Source organism: Homarus americanus, unplaced genomic scaffold (assembly GCF_018991925.1).
Source record: "Homarus americanus isolate GMGI-L3 unplaced genomic scaffold, GMGI_Hamer_2.0 scaffold45698, whole genome shotgun sequence".
Classification (NCBI taxonomy): domain Eukaryota; kingdom Metazoa; phylum Arthropoda; class Malacostraca; order Decapoda; family Nephropidae; genus Homarus; species Homarus americanus.
This window is the reverse complement of record NW_024735554.1, coordinates 9,960,031-9,977,501: the sequence shown is the minus strand read 5'-3', so window position 1 is coordinate 9,977,501 and position 17,471 is coordinate 9,960,031. Positions and strand designations below refer to the sequence as shown.

Sequence of the window (17,471 nt, the reverse complement as noted above, 5' to 3'; positions counted from 1 at the left end):
CAAGATATTGACTTTTAGTTCGCTATTCACTTACTACAATTGAATAATGAAAGTGTGATTGCAAGTGTGTGTGTGTGTGTGTGTCAAAACAGAGAGAATGAAGGAAGGTAAGCCACTTCGAGAGAGAGAGAGAGAGAGAGAGATGTGTAGTGAGAGAGAGTAGCATTGCCGAGTGTGGCCAGCAGGAGTATGCAGGCCGCCGGTCCTGTGGTAGCGCTGGTTCACCTTTAAACACGCTCGCTGCTCTAACACCCCACCAAATACACACTGTCAGCTTCTGTCTGCCTTCAGAAGGGACGCTAACTTTGTCTTCCTTACCCAAAGAATAAGTCCCAATTTCCTCTTGTTTGTGAAAAATAAAGGATCGTAGGTTTTTTTTTCCTGGTCTAATATTTGATTCCGAGTATTATTATTAATTTTCTTTTTTAATTATAAAACGTGTGTAAAATTTTGTCATCCAGGCCATAATTTTTTTTGTTATTCTTTAAGTAGAAAAAAAAATTACTATTATTACCCAAGAAAATATCATAATTTCTACTTCATTGTTAAGAAAGAGAAAACGCCTGCTGGTTTAGGAAGGAATTATTACACCTCAAGTCTTCTTTCTTACAAACATTGATCTTACTTGTTATTGTTGTTTAAAATAGTTGTATTAAGACTTCTCCCAAGGAAAGATACATTGTTTGTCTATGTTTGCAAGATACAAAAGACAGGAAATAAATCTCATTCTCTCTCTCTCTCTCTCTCTCTCTCTCTCTCTCTCTCTCTCTCTCTCTCTCTCTCTCTCTCTCTCTCTCTCTCTCTCTCTCTCTCTCTCTCTCTCTCTCTCTAGATATTTTTGTGGTATCAATAAAAAATTCTTGGTATTTGCTCGAGACACTGAACAAGGAAACCAAACCCCTGAGATCACACTTTTCATAAACTTGAACTGAAACCCAGTGTGTGTGTGTGTGTGTGTGTGTGTGTGTGTGTGTGTGTGTGCATTGTTTTGATCCCATACGAAAGGCCAGGAGACGCCTAAGTCAGTCCAAAGTGTAATGAATTTCCTTAAACGATACATTTTATATGTTTTCATTATCACAACAAAGACTAATAATAGTAATAGTAGTAGTAGTAGTAGTAGCAGTAGTGGTGGTAGCAGTGGTAGTGGTGATTTTGACTGCTAAGAGGGAAATATTAACGTTCGTATCTACAGAACATAATCGTATATTCGTATCGTAAACAACAGAGAGTGTGAGGGTGTAGCCCTGGCCGCCATGGTCCCGGGAGAACATTACTGTGGGTAGTGAGGCCGCTGGGTGCAACAGGCCGATAAGTCGTGAAGAAAAATGTGTGTATCTGGAAGGTGTCTGCCAGGTGGCTCGCTATTAGGGAGACGACGGTGTGAGGGCAGAGAAGGATAGCCGCAAGATGCTCCCAAGACGTGTGCCTCCATTTGTGAGTTATTAACCACAAGAGTAGATGTTAAAAATAGAATGTATTTTTGTTTCAATTAATGTTGCGAATTTGTCTTGATTGTTACACATAAGGAAGGCTTTCGGTCTATACTCGATATAACTAACATTTTTGTTCTTAATATTTGCGTTTGTTTACATTCTAGGTCAAGCTTATGTATATCATCAACCTTTTCTTTCTTCTGTGTCAACAAGAAGATGGTGAAGTATTACTGATTAAAATAAATAACATTGTCCTGACGCTGACTGTATACTATCGGAATTAACTGCAAATCGCCTGTACTCAGCTGGAACACAAGGACATCATATCTCTGCGTCAGGAGTTTGTCATTCGTCTTCGTTGTGTCGTGTATATGAAAGCCTAATCCTGACACCCAGTCCTAATGGTCCCAATTAAATCTAACCTAATTCTGGCATAAGACCTGGAGCCAAGTCCTAACAGAACCAAACTAACTTAACCATAAGGCTTGACGCGTAGTTTTAATAGACCTTAACTTAACTTTATATAACCTCAACATATACAATCGAGGTTTAGTCCCGTTAGGTAGGACAGATTCACTAGTCACCCTAACATCAGCTCAAAAAAGTCACTTGTTGGAGAGTGATATTTCTCCCATCTTCTGGTAAGGTTCACAGGTCACAACTAACATCTCCAAAAGCTATTCCTGTAGCTTCGTCTCAGGCAGCTGGGATAAGAGAAGGTCGCCGTCAAAAATAGGAGAAGCAGGAGGAGGAGGATGAAGTGTGTTTTAGTGTCCATACAATGTTTTATAATAGTTTACACACCTACTGACCGCACTGTTGCCAGATCTGTTTTACACCTCCTTGGTATTCTTAGGAACATTTTCTATTTATAAAAAATAAATAAAATAAAATGGCCACCTTTCTCAGAACAAAATAATAAGAAAACCACTTATTATAAAAACCAAACCACGAGATGTAACCGCTATGTTTTGATAAAAATACTTACTATACATATTAGCGGGGAGGTGTGGTGACCGTAACAGGTGTGGTCAGAGTAACAAAAAAGAACAAAGGAGTCAAAATAAACCTCATGGCTATTGAGACTCCACAACGCACTCTTACAGCATATGGTGACAGGTGACAGCATCTATATTCAAGACAAAGAAGTTCTGCAATACCAGCCGCCTCTGTTATGGTTAAGGAGTCTGGTGGTGTACGGTATTACTAACAGTGTCCGTCTTGAAACCAAAAGTACATGTTAAAAAGAGTCCAGCAGATTGGTTGACTGTAAGGTGACTCACTGGTTCATCGATGTACCAGTTCGAGATTTCGTTGTAGCGATGATGTTTACTTAGTTTACGACGCCGTCATCGTTCTTAAGACTTACTCTGGAGCCTAATATTAAGGTATTACCATCAGAGGTTAAGGCTTATTGATATCTGTGTAAGTCAGTTGTACTTAAAGGTTAATGGTAGCATACTCAAGGTCAAACTCTTTATAAAGAAGATCACCATCCTTAAATCAAAGCCATTGGGTTAAGTTAGCATACACAAAGGTAAGTTTAAGTGAAAAGTTAAGTTGGTCTCATAAGCCTAACGGCCCTTTAAAGACAATGTGGATACAGCACACTCAATACTCAACCTTTATACACAAGACAGCAGTGTGGCTGGCGCTGGCCCTTCACCTCCTTCACTTCTCTAACAAAAGCCAGGTACGTACGGAGTCAGAGCTGGGTCGATTTGTAGGTGCCCTGGGCGCGAACCAATGACCATAAGGACAGGAGAAGAGTGTTGTAACCATTCGACCACTGCACTAATAAAAGCTAGTTAATCAGACACAAAGGTTAGATCAGTGTCATTAATGGATTAAGTTATATGCAAAGATTAAACCCACTGCCGGTAATAGTTAACTCACCATCCATAAGGGCAAATTACGGCTCTTAAAGGTTAACTTATCATAGTTAACAGTCCCCCTTTACGAGGAGGTTAAGTCATTTCCTCCAGAAAAGAAACGAAAAGAAAAACAGTTAAGTTATAGCGTCTATCCTCCCAGGTCACACCAGCGGCCACTTCATAACACGTCTCGAACATGGTTATTAGGGCAACTTCAGTCCCCCTTAGGTCCTCCCAGCCCTCTCTCTCAGCCCCCAGCCCCCTCCCTCAGCTCCCAGTCCTCAGCCCCCGTCATGAACCACTCGGGAGTTAACGAGGGGCTCGACCAGGCACGGGGACAAAAGCCTGGTGGAAAATTGTAAAGCCACCACACGAGGAAGAGGACCCGGCCTTCTGCAGCAGCACCAGCAACAACAACGACCAGCATCCGCAACAGTGTGAGCAGTGACATACTTCACCTTCACACTTCTGCATACTACGTTCCCCTTACACATGTTACTGCATACTGATGTCCCTGTCACATATGACTGCATACTGATGTCCCCCTTACATATATGACTGCATACTAATGTCCCTCTTACATATACGACTGCATACTGATGTCTCTCTTACATATACGACTGTATACTGATGTCCCCCCTACATATATGACTGCATACTAATGTCCCCCTTACATATATGACTGCATACTGATGTCCCTCTTACATATACGACTGCATACTGATGTCCCTGTCACATATGACTGCATACTGATGTCCCCTTACATCTATGACTGCACACTGATGTCCCTGTCACATATGACTGCATGCTGATGTCCCCCTTACATATACGACTACATACTGATGTCCCTGTCACATATGACTGCATGCTGATGTCCCCTTACATATTATTCGACCGCATACTGATGTCCCTGTCACATATGACTGCATAGTGATGTCCCTCTTACATATATGACATACTGATGTCCCTCTTACATATATATGACTGCATAGTGATGTCCCTCTTACACATATGACTGCATAGTTATGTCCCATTCTCCCTCACACCCCCATAAATTATACGCTTGTCTGTCTCATTTATCTGCCTCCTCGATAACTCCTGACTTTATCATAGTACAGGAGGAGGAGCGGAAAAGAGAAAAGAAGTAAGAGTGGGAGGAGAAGGAGATGAAAGAGAGTGAGGAGGAGGATGATGATGAAAGGAAGAAAGGGGAGAGCAGAAGGAAGACGAGGAAAAGTATGAGAAAGATGAAAGGGAGAGGGATGGGGAAAATAAGGAACAGAAAATCGGAGAAAGAAAGGGAGGAGAGAACAGAAGGAAAACAAGTGAGGAGAAGGAGGCGATGGAAGAAAAGGAGAGGGAGGAGGAAGAGGCAGCAGAAAGAGAAGAACAGAAGAAGACGAGGAGAATGGGTAATGAAAAAGGAAGAGAAGGAGAACAAAGAGTAAAAAATGAGAGAGAGAGAGAGAGAGAGAGAGAGAGAGAGAGAGAGAGAGAGAGAGAGGGACAAGTTGAAAAATCAGGAGGAATAATATGTTGGAGACGCCAAAATAGTAAAGTGCTAAAGTCTCTCTTCCCGACTCCATGTTTAGTAGGGTTTTCGCTGACAAGAAATGGTAAACAAAAAAATATATATTGGTTTCGATGGTATAAAATTTATTATATATATATATGTAAAAAAAATTTAAATAACCGGTACAGGTATTATTACCACTATTAGTTATTATTATTTGGGGAGAAAGAAAGAAAGAAAGAAAGAAAGAAAGAAAGAAAGAAAAGAAAGAAAAGAAAGAAAGAACTACAACTATTCCATCAACAATTAAAATTTATAAACGATAGAACTCTCAGTGGCAAAATTACAAAGATTCACTATCACGGCTTGGGAAGGAATTACCCCAAGAGAATTATCGTTTCATTTCTCTCGAGTTTATTGTTTCATGAATCTCGAGGTGGTGGTGGTGGTTCACCGTTTCGAATCAGAGTTGAGGTGCAGCTGGCTAGGGATGTTTCGTTCTAATCTGTACGTTTTTGTGTTTTAGTTCATCAGAGGTTTTATTAAAGCCAGCCATCAAAGAAGTCATGAAGCCAGCCATTTAAATAGTCATGAAGCCAGCCATCTAAAAGTCATGAAGCCAGCCACCTAAAAAGTCATGAAGCCAGCCATCTAAAAAGTCATAAAGCCAGCCATCTAAAAAGTCATAAAGCCAGCCATCTAAAAAGTCATAAAGCCAGCCATCTAAAAAGTCATAAAGCCAGCCATCTAAAAAGTCATAAAGCCAGCCATCTAAGTGAACTTGTTTCTTTATTAAAGTGGAAGAATAAGTTATACAAGTTAATTTTGTCTCTACTGCTCTTTTTTACCTGGTGACCTGTGCGTGTTGTGGTGACCCTGTGCGTGTTGTGGTGACCCTGTGCGTGTTGTGGTGACCTTGTGCGTGTTGTAGTGACTTGTGGTGACCTTGTGTGTGTTGTGGTGACCTTGTGCGTGTTGTGGTGACCTTGTGCGTGTTGTGGTGAGCTTGTGCGTGTTGTGGTGAGCTTGGCGTGTTGTGGTGACCTTCCGCGTTGTGGTGACCTTGCGCGTGTTGTGGTGACCTTGTGCGCGTGTTATTGGTGACCCTGTGAGTGTTGTGGTGACCTTGTGCGTGTTGTGAAGTGACTTGTGGTGACCTTGTGTGTGTTGTGGTGACCTTGCTTGTGCGTGTTGTGAGGTGACCTTGTGCGTGTTGTGGTGGTGAGCTTGTGCGTGTTGTGGTGAGCTTGTGCGTGTTGTGGTGACCTTCCATTTGTGGTGACCTTGCGCGTGTTGTGGTGACCTTATTGCGTGTTGTGGTGACCCTGTGAGGTGTTGTGGTGACCTTCCGCGTGTTGTGGTGACCCTGTGTGTGTTGTGGTGACCCTGTGTGTGTTGTGGTGACCCGTGCGTAGGTGATTTGGGAAAAGGAAAACACAGAGGAACTACAAAATGTGATGAAAAAAATACATATAAAGGTGTGTGTGTGTGTGTGTGTGTGTGTGTGTGTTTGTGTGTGTGTGTGTGTGTGTGTGTGTGACTGAAAAAAAAAACATAAATCATTCAGAGATTCTTTAACCTTGTCTCTCTGTCTGTCTGTGTGTGTGTCTGTCTGTCTGTATGTCTGTCTGTCTAAAAAAATATGAAAACCCTTGTCAGCCATGCCAGTCAAACGTCTTTTTTAAACTTTTTTTGGGAGTAAAGGACAGACAGACAGACAGACAGACAGATCCTAGACCTAATGCGCCCTTTATCTTAATAGACCGATACTATATAATGGACCCGAAAACTAATGGGGAAATCCCGATTGGTTCGATCAGGGAGGAGGGAACATAAAGAGGGAGAGGGATGGAGAGAAATAAAGGGGATGGAAGAGAGGAAACGATAAAATAAGAGGGAGAAGGTGAGCAATGAGAGGGAATGGAGAGGGAGAGCAATGGGAGAGGAGGTAAAAGGGGTGGGTAATGAGAGGGAAAGAGTGGTGAGAGGGGAAGGGGAGTGGTGAGAGGGGAAGGGGAGTGGTGAGGAAGGGGAGTGGCTGGTGAGAGGAAGGCTAATGGGTGAGAGGGAGGAGAGTGGTGAGAGAGGCTAATGGTGAGGAGGGGAAGGGGTGGTGAGGAAGGGAAGGGGCGGTGAGAGGGAAGGATCACTCTAAATTACGGAAGAAGTCAACCATAAAGAAGAAACAAAGTGACAGTAACGGATTGGAGAGAGAGAGAGAGAGAGAGAGAGAGAGAGAGAGAGAGAGAGAAATACTGTACATCCAGACAAAAAAAATGAACAAAATTAAAAAAAAAAATTAAATAAAAATAAAATAAAAAAATAAAAACACTCCGAAGAAGAACGGAGCAGAAATTCACAAGAAACGAAGAAGAGAAAAAGAAGAAGCAACACAAAGAAAGTGAAAGACGTCAGGAGATAGAAAGCGACAAGGAAAGTATATGGAGGAGGCACAACAAAGGGAGAGTGAGAGATGAAAGGCACCGAGGAGACTGTTGGAGATCTTGGAGACTTGGAGAGAGAGAGAGAGAGAGAGATGGAAACAAAAAAATAGAAAAATATCAGATAAGCGAAAAGAAAGGGAAAGAAAATAGAAAACACAAATATATAAATAAATCCCCCACACACACATAGTAGCCTAGGTATAGAAAGGCGAAAAATAACACGAAAATGGATTCACAAAAGATTATACATTAAAATGTTTCACTCAACTGCTGGAGATGTGAGAACCAAGCTGACTCACTTTTATACAACACAAAGATAGATTCTCAAAGGTTCAGATGTCATTTTTTTTTCCTTAACTGGAGATGTAAGAAAGCAACTCCCTCACTCACTCCCTCACTCACTCACGATTTTCAACGATTCAGAAATTAATTTTTCCCCTATCTGAATATACGAGAACATAAAACATCTAACTTAAAATTATGGATCAAAGCAGCCAACAAAAAAATGTCATTCGAATTACTCCGAGACTTGACCATAATTCAGAGACACGCATTGTAAGAAACCTTTAAAAAATACCAGACCTAGAGTTTTTGAGTCACTTTTATATGACCTCACATCATTCTAGGCAACTGTTGTTCATCATTATGATCGAAATATAAAAATTAATCTACGTTTATATCTGTTTCCTCTATTATGCTCTAACATCTAATACAAGTCTTTTATGTTTGCTCCTTACTGGCATATAAACAGTTCAGTATACTTAGGCTCCCTTTAAGAACTAAATCCCATGTAATCTCATCATATCCTTTACAATGTTGTGTATGTCAAGACCGCATTTTGTTCTCTGAAGTGCATGTAAGGATTTCAGAAAACTTACCACTATTTAATAAAAGCATCTATATTCAAGACAGGATATGAACCACTATATTAACAAAAGCATCTATATTCAAGACAGGATATGAACCACTATATTAACAAAAGCATCTATATTCAAGACAGGATATGAACCACTATATTAACAAAAGCATCTATATTCAAGACAGAATATGAACCACTATATTAACAAAAGCATCTATATTCAAGACAGGATATGAACCACTATATTAACAAAAGCATCTATATTCAAGACAGGATATGAACCACTATATTAACAAAAGCATCTAGATTCAAGACAGAATATGAACCACTATATTAACAAAAGCATCTAGATTCAAGACAGGATATGAACCACTATATTAACAAAAGCATCAAGATTCAAGACAGGATATGAACCACTATATTAACAAAAGCATCAATATTCAAGACAGGATATGAACCACTATATTAATAAAGGCATCTATATTCAAGACAGAATATGAACCACTTTGACACATCATCTCACTAAAGCAGAAGTTTGCGTTTTAATGGACGGGACATCCTCGCCTCACACACACACACACACACACAAAATGTACCCGAAGTTTAGCCCAAAGAACCAAATTCCATAATGTTTTTTTTTTTCTCTATGATGCAAAAATGTATTAATGTATTGGAGTGAATGGAATTTCTCTTTGTGCTGGAAAACACACCCACATACCTGTTGCCCACACCTGTTATTCACACAGCTACACCCGTCACCCACGTATCTATATTGCCGAAACCTGATGCCCACATGCTATCGACCACACATGTAACCCACACCTGAACGTCCATACCACACATGCCTGCCCCTGCCCCACACCATTCACATTCATCCTCCCCAAACCAAGCAAATTAACCCACGCTGTTGACCTTGTTCATATCACCCACGCCTTGACACTCGCTGCCGACGCCCACGCCACTGGACAAGCCACTGGCCACGCCTCATACGTGGCTCCAGTTGGTCTGGCTGGCTGGCCGGGCCTCTCGCGTCTTCTCACAAAAGACGTGACCTCGAACCATGAAGTCAAACACCAAAATCGGCCTTTTCCATTTTTTTCTCCTAACTAACCTAGTCTATTTTAACCTAACCTATATTACCTAACCAAACCTATTTTAACCTGATTTAAGCTAATGTAACCTAACCTAACCTTTTTGATCCATAGTTTAATGGCCTAAAGGAGGGGGAGGTGGTGTAGAGTTGCCCACACTCCGCTATTTGAAGCTGTGATTAAGGTATTCTCCGGCCGCATGCGAGATAACGCTCCCACAACATATATAGAGCTCTCTCTCTCTCTCTCTCTCTCTCTCTCTCTCTCTCTCGAACAAATTTGAACTTCTATCGGATCGGTATTTTCCCGTTGTATGAAAGATGACTGTCCCAGAATATCTAAGTTTCTGTCTCTCTGCCTCTCTGTCTGTCTGTTTATTCATTCTCACACACACACACACACACACACACACACACACACACACACACACACACACACACCTCACACACCTCACACACACACACACACACACACACACCCCTCACACACACACAGACAGATAGACAGGTAGCTTCCATACCCCTGATTCTTGAGGCCCTGGACCAGCTAATGAGAGTTCCTTTGTCTGTCGAATTGATTTTAGAAGCCGACTTAAGGTTCTGCGTTCATCTTAGCTGCTGACGTCACCGGCTTTAACACGACTGAAGTTGTGGTTGGTGATAGTATGGGTTGTAGTAGTGATGGTAGTTGTGGTTGTGGTGGTAGTTGTGGTGAGAGTTGGGGTTGTGGTGAGATTTGGGGTTGTGGTGGTAGTTGTGGTTGCCATTGGTGGTTGTGGTAGTAGTTGTGGTGGTAGTTGTTGTGGTGGTTGCCATTGGTGGTTGTTGTGGTGGTAGTTGGTTGTGGTTGCCATTGGTGGTTGTGGGTAGTAGTTGTGGTGGGCAGTAGTTGTGGTGGTAGTTGTTGTGGTTGCCATTGCTGGTGGTTGTGGTGTAGTTGTGGTGGTAGCGTTGTGGTGGTAGTTGTTATGGTTGCTATTGGTGGTTGTGGTAGTAGTTGTGGTGGTAGTTGTTATGGTGGTAGTTGTTGTGGTGGTAGTTGTTGTGGTTGCCATTGGTGGTTGTGGGTAGTAGTTGTGGTGGTGGTAGTTGTGGTGGTAGTTGTTGTGGTTGCCATTGGTGGTTGGGGAGCAGCTTGTGGTGGTAGTTGCTTTGCTGCCATTGGTGGTTGTGGTAGTAGTTGTGGTGGTAGTTGTTGTGGTTGCCATTGGTGGTTGTGGTAGTAGTTGTGGTGGTAGTTGTTGTGGTTGCCATTGGTGGTTGTGGTAGTAGTTGTGGTGGTGGTAGTTGTTGTGGTTGCCATTGGTGGTTGTGCCTGTGGGGATGGTGTTGATTGTCATTGTGGTTATGGTAGTAGTTGTGGTTTGATGGTGGTGGTAGTGCTTGTGGTTGTGGTAGTCGTAGTTGTTGTGATTGCCCAGGTGGTTGTGCTTATCCCATCTCATCATTGTCTTTGTAGCTGTATAGAAGGAGGAAGAGGAAGAGGAGGAAGAGGAGGAGGAGGGAGGAAAAAGAAGGAGTTAAAGGAAGAAGTGCAGGAGGAAAAAGAAGAAGTGCAGGAGGAAAAAGAAGAAGTGGAGGAGGAAAAGAAGAAGTGGAGGAGGAAAAGAAGAAGTGGAGAAGGAAAAAGAGAAGTGGAGGAGGAAAAGAAGAAGTGGGGAGGAAAAGAAGTGGTGGAGGAGGAAAAACAAGAAGACGAGGAAGAAAGCGAACGAGAGAAAAAAGAAGCGGACGAGGAAAAGAAGAAGGGAGGAGGAAAATAAGAAGTGGAGGAAAAAGAAGAACGGAGGAGGAAAAAGAAGTGGAGGAGGAAAAAGAAGTGGAGGAGGAAAAAGAAGTGGAGGAGGAAAACGAGAAAGACGAAGAGAAGGGGAGGGGAGGAGGAAGAGGAAATACCAATGGAAACCGAGTGGATTAGAAGATTATGCGAGGTGGATTGCTGAATAAAACATGTTATGCACTGGTCGGCTGTGCCAGGCCAGACCCCAGTGGCACTTATTAACCCTGTCTCGGCACAGTAAGACCCAAAGACTCCCAGTGGCACCTTATTGACCCTGACCTAGGCACAGTTTAAGGCCAAAGACTCCCAGTGGCAACCTTATTGACCCTGTCTCGGCACAGTTGAAGGGCCAAAGACTCCAGTGGCACCTTATGACCCTGACCTAGGCACAGTTTAAGGGCCAAAGACCCCAGTGGAATTTATGACCCTGACTCAGGCACAGTTTAAGGGCCAAAGACCCCAGTGGCAACCTTATTGACCCTGACCTAGGCACAGTTTAAGGGCCAAAGACTCCCAGTGGCACCTTATTGACCCTGTCCTCGGCACAGTTGAAGGGCCAAAGACTCCCAGTGGCACCTTATTGACCCTGTCCTCGGCACAGTTTAGGGGCCATCCCAGTGGCACCTAATGACCCTGACCAGGCACAGTTTAAGGGCCAAAGACTCCCAGTGGCACCTTATTGACCCTGACCTAGGCACGCTTAAGGGCCAAGACTCCCAGTGGCACCTTTGTGACCCTGACCTAGCACATGTATAGGCCAAAGACTCCAGTGGCACCTTATTGACCCTGTCCTAGGCACAGTTTAAGGGCCAAAGATCCCAGTGGCACCTTATTGACCCTGACCAGCACAGTTTAAGGGCCAAAGACCCCAGTAGCACCTTATTGACCCTGTCCTCGGCACAGTTGAAGGGCCAAAGACTCCCAGTGGCACCTTATTGACCCTGACCTAGGCACAGTTTGGACAAAGACTCAGTAGCACCTTATTGACCCTGACCTAGGCATGTTTAAGGGCCAAAGACTCCCAGTGGCACCTTATTGACCCTGCCTCGGCACAGTTTAAGGGCCAAAGACTCCCAGTGGCACCTTATTGACCCTGTCTCGGCACAGTTGAAGGCCAAAGACTCCAGTGGCACCTTATTGACCCTGACCTAGGCACAGTTTAAGGCCAAAGACTCCCAGTGGCACCTATTGACCCTGTCCGCACAGTTGAAGGCCAAAGACTCCTAGTACCTTATGACCCTGACCTAGCACAGTTTAGGCCAAAGACCTTAGTAACCTTTATTGACCCTGACCTGAAAGGCACAGGCCATCTCCAGTAGCACCTTATTGACCCTGACCTAGCACAGTTTAAGGGCCAAAGACTCCAGTGGCACCTTATTGACCCTGACCTAGGCTAAGGAAGGCCAAAGACTCCCAGGCACTATTGACCGTCTCGGCACAGTTAAGGGCCAAAGACTCAGTAGCACCTTATTGACCCTGACCTAGGCACAGTTTAAGCAAGACCCCAGGCACTTATTGACCCTGTCCTCGGCACAGTTTAAACAAAGACCAGTAGCACTTAGACCCTGACCAGTAAAGAGGCCAAAGACTCCCAGTGGCACCTTATTGACCCTGTCTCGGCACAGTTAGACCCAAAGACTCACAGTAGCACCTTATTGACCCTGACCTGGGCAAGTTTAAGGCCAAAGACCCAGTGGCACCTTATTGACCCTGACCTAGGCACAGTTTAAGGGCCAAAGACTCCCAGTGGCACCTTATTGACCCTGACCTAGGCCTCAAAGTGGTACCGAGACTACCTTATAAAGCGGTACCGAGACTCTTTCCTTAACTACATATCTCTGTTAATAATAGGAGATGAATTAGATGTCGAGAAACTTTGTGAATGGATAGATGGATAGATGGATAGATAAATAGATAGATATAAATGAATTCCTTCCTCGATAGATAGGTAAATATATATATAGAGATAATATTATCAATTCCATAGAATCTTAGGATGAATCTCATAAGAATCCGTTTACGAGTCTTAGCCAGAATCCGGGTAGTACGAACCCTAGCAAGAATCCGGGTAGTACGAACCCTAGCAAGAATCTGGGTAGTGCGAACCCTAGCAAGAATCTGGGTAGTGCGAACCCTAGCAAGAATTAAGAATAACCCAGCAAGAACTAAGTAAAGAACTCTAGCAAGAATCCGGGTAGTGAACCTACAAGAATCTAGGAAGAACCCTAGCAAGAATCTGGGTAAACCGCAGAGAATCCGAGTAAGAACCTAAGAATCCGGGTAGTGCGAATCCTACAAGAACTGCAGGTACGAACCCAGCAAACCGGGTAGTACGAACCCTAGCAAGAATCCGGGGTAGTGAACCCCAGCAATCTGGGTAGTGCGGACCCGCAAGAATCTGGTTAGTACGAATCCTAGCAAGAATCGGGTAGTGCGAATCCCAGAATCCGTAGGGCTGACCCGAAAAGAATCCGGGTAGTAACGAATCCTAGCAAGAATCTGGTTAGTACAAATCAGCAAGAATCCGGGCAGTGGTGAATCCAGCAAGAATCAGTAAAGAACCTAGCAAGAATCAAGCAAACCCTAGCACAGAATCTGGTTATACGAATCCTAGCAAGAATCTGGTAAGAGAATCCTAGCAAGAATCTGCAGTGCGAATCCTAGCAAGAATCCGTAGGCCGAACCCTAGCAAGAATCTGTTAGCACGAATCCTAGCAAGAATCCGTAGTACAGGAACCCTAGCAAGAATCTGGTTAGTACAGATCCTAGCAAGAATCCGTACAACCCCAGCAAGAATCCGGGTAGTACGAATCAGCAAGAATCCGGGTAGTGAATCTAGCAAGAATCCGGGTAGTACGAACCCTAGCAAGAATCCGGGTAGTACGAATCCTAGCAAGAATCTGGTTAGTACGAATCCTAGCAAGAATCCGGGTAGTACGAACCCTAGCAAGAATCTGGTTAGTACGAATCCTAGCAAGAATCCGGGTAGTACGAACCCTAGCAAGAATCCCTTACACGGTCCAATCATAGAGATAATGAAGGGAAGATCCACGAGTGTCTCTCAGTAGGAGGGAGAAGAACGACACTGATCCTCCCTCCCTCCTCACTTGATCATGATGGAGGAGGAGGTGAGGAGGCACGTTAGGGAGGGAGGGAGGGACTGAGGAAGGGAGGGAATGATGACTGGTGTTCGAAAGATTGAATCTCGACTTTTCGGACACTGTAGATAACCTCGCACACACACACACACACACACACACACACACACACACACACACACACAGTGAATGAGTGTCTATGTACGCATATACTGTATACATTAAAACACGAAAATAAAATGCTAAAAAAAAAAAAAAAAAGGGATAATTAAAATTTAAAGATTATCTTTTTTTTCAGTTTACGTATGACAGAAGCGGCACTAAGCGAGGACACTGTTCCAATGGTAATTAATCTAGAGTGGTATTATGTATTGTGTAAAAATTTAATTATGTCCTGTAAGCTGACGGCGATTATCAATTCAAAGAGGATATCTCACAAGGGTCAATGTTGTTAAGGTGTGTTGCAGCCGAGTTAGCTATCGGTGTGTGTAACGGAGGCAAAGCGATACAGAGGATGAATTCTCAGGAGCGTCAGTGATCGTCTGTAAGCTGAGTGGGAGGGATGGGTGGGGGGGTCACATATGTACACTTCATATGATGCAACTTAAGAGTAACACAATTGGGTATCGAGTGTGTTTATGGCGCTAACCAGGAGAAGAATATATCAGTCAGTCCGTCAGTCAGTTAGTTAGTTAATCAGTGAACTTGTTAGGTAGACTCTTAATAGTGACTGGTGTAAACGAATGGCAACAAGTATGTGAGAAACGTTCAGGAGTATTGATTGACTGTGATGAACAGAGTGGTAATAAACTGGACTGGAGGGAGAGTAAAGTGATAATATGAGGGAGAGACGGAGGGAGAGTGACTGGTGGACGGTTACAGACGGAAATAACAAGTTTGAGGGACAGAAATTGCGTGTAACTAGATGAGTGGAGGAGAGGGGAGGTCGCTGGCAGTGAAGGATTGGGGAGATACCTGGCAGTGAAGGATTGGGGAGATACCTGGCAGTGAAGGATTGGGAGAGGGGAGATACCTGGCAGTGAAGGATTGGGAGAGGGGAGGTACCTGGCAGTGAAGGATTGGGGAGGTACCTGGCAGTGAAGGATTGGGGAGATACCTGGCAGTGAAGGATTGGGGAGGTACCTGGCAGTGAAGGATTGGGAGGTACCTGGCAGTGAAGGATTGGGAGAGGGGAAGTACCTGGGTGAGTCTATTAAATTTGGAGAAGTTCACCGACTAATAGATTGGGAAAATGAATTGGATTTAACAAAAGTCAGACTATGATGAAAACAGTATGATGATATTTTTCTACGTTTGTGAGAGTCGGGGAGGAACTCATCTTTAAGAGTCATAATAAATGTAAAATGAATCTATATTCTGCTAGAGCCACCATGCACAGACTCCTGCTGGATTACCAACAAGTTCATTCAAATATCCAGATATATAAGAGGTGCTACAGCTTCCTTATCTCACCTACTTAGCCGACAATGTGGGTTAATTTCAAGCCCATGCGTTTGTATTTTTTAATTAACAAAATAATGTTCTCTGTAAGGCTGGTACTCGACAACTCGCACTGGTCCACCACGATGTTTCATGTTTTAATAGAAGCGAGAATAAATGAAGTGTTATGAAAATACCGTATATATTACTTGATGATGTAGTCACTTGAGTCCCTACGAGATATTATTAATCTCATTGTGTTTCCCGGACTGACTAACAGAGGGCTGAGTAGGTCTCCCCGCTCTCTGGTGGTCCAGGTGTGAAAACCCTAAGTCCAGGAAACTGTCAAACTTTAAACTTTGGACGCTCTCTCTTAGTTATTTCTCAAATAACCTTCAAGTCCTTTGGCAAACTTCCCACACGGGGCGTGAGATATTGAGATTTTAAATCGAGAAGGAGAATGGACAGAGGTGTTACGTGCTGAGCGCAGCGGTAAGTATCCTAATTATAATTATTTTCCTTCGTGAAATGGTTATTGTAGTCAATAATTTCCCAAAGTAATTACGTAAGGTAATTATTATTAAGTATTCTCGTTTCTGACTAGTTCTTGCCACTTAATACACACATGAGGGGTAAGACTATTCATAAAAGTATTTGATGGGAGGCTTAAACCGCCGGTGATAAATAACAACTCTCTTTAATGCCTGATTTATGAACGACCTTCAAAACATGAACAAAATAACAGTGTATTAAGTGTCAATAAATGACTTTCATTTTGCCTATGGGAAACGTTTATGATGATAAGGGAACCCTTTACTCAGCTGATGGAGAAATATTTCCTATATTGAAGTCACGTCAAGAAGTATAGCTACTGACATGCTGAGAACCATTGGGTACCGAGTGAAACATTGTGAATCTTTAGTTTATTGGAACCCTTATGTGAATCTTTAGACATTGGAACCAGTATATGTATCATTAGGTATTGGAACCAGTATATGAATCATTCGGTATTAGAACCAAATAAAGCGTCTTCGGCTACTGGAACCGCAATCGGAACCTTCATTTCTTAGAACCACACAACAAAGTTTCATCCTCTAGAGCTACTGTGAAAAGCCAAAAAACTGGAACCTATAGAAAAGAATATTTTATCCGGGAGAATCATTACACAAAAAATAATTCTCTGAACCTTTCATAAAAATCACCATCTGGTAGAACTATTATAATCACCTCTGTTAACTGAAGCCATTAAAAAACTCACTCTTTTTGGACATTTTATGAGTCATTTAGCAATTGGAACCATTAGAATAACTCTCTATAGAACCGTTTAAAAAAAATTTCAACAGGTTCGTTATAAAAAATAAATAAAATACTGGAATTATTTTAAGTCTTCAGAAACTGGAATAAACAAAAAAAATTAACAAGTGGAATAATTCTTACAGTTCATTTTAACAACTGGAATCATTTTTACAGTTCATTTTAACAAGTGGAACCATTCTTACAATCTTTTCAACAACTGGAACGTCTAAGGACAAAACCTAAATTCCTGGAACATCTTTTACAATCTTTTTAGCCATTATTAAAAATGACATTCTCTGAAAAACCTTTTACATGAATCGTCCCTCAGTTGTTAAAGCCATTATGTAAATACAAGACCCCGAGAATAATAAAACGAATACATTAACCATTACTACACAGGAGCTTGAAGACATCGTGTATTACCTTCCTGAAGATGTTCCATAAGACTGCGAGGGATTTTTAACAACGTGAGGGAGAGAAAGAGACAGACGGAGAGAAAAAAAAGGGACATACAAACAGACAGAGAGAGAGAGGGACAACAGCAAAGATGAAAATATGATTGATGGAAATGCAGGAATAAGAAGGAGTTTTGGAATAGGAGAAAGAAAAAGGGATAAATTAAGTGAGGCACAAGTTTATAG

The 17,471-nt window shown here is 42.6% G+C and overlaps 1 long non-coding RNA gene across 1 annotated transcript in view; it reads right to left on the bottom strand.

The window, feature by feature from the left end:
• The window catches only part of LOC121871504, a 72,184-nt gene that overhangs the window by 27,824 nt on the left and 26,889 nt on the right, over positions 1-17,471 (bottom strand). The gene's annotated exons all lie outside the window — the stretch shown is intronic.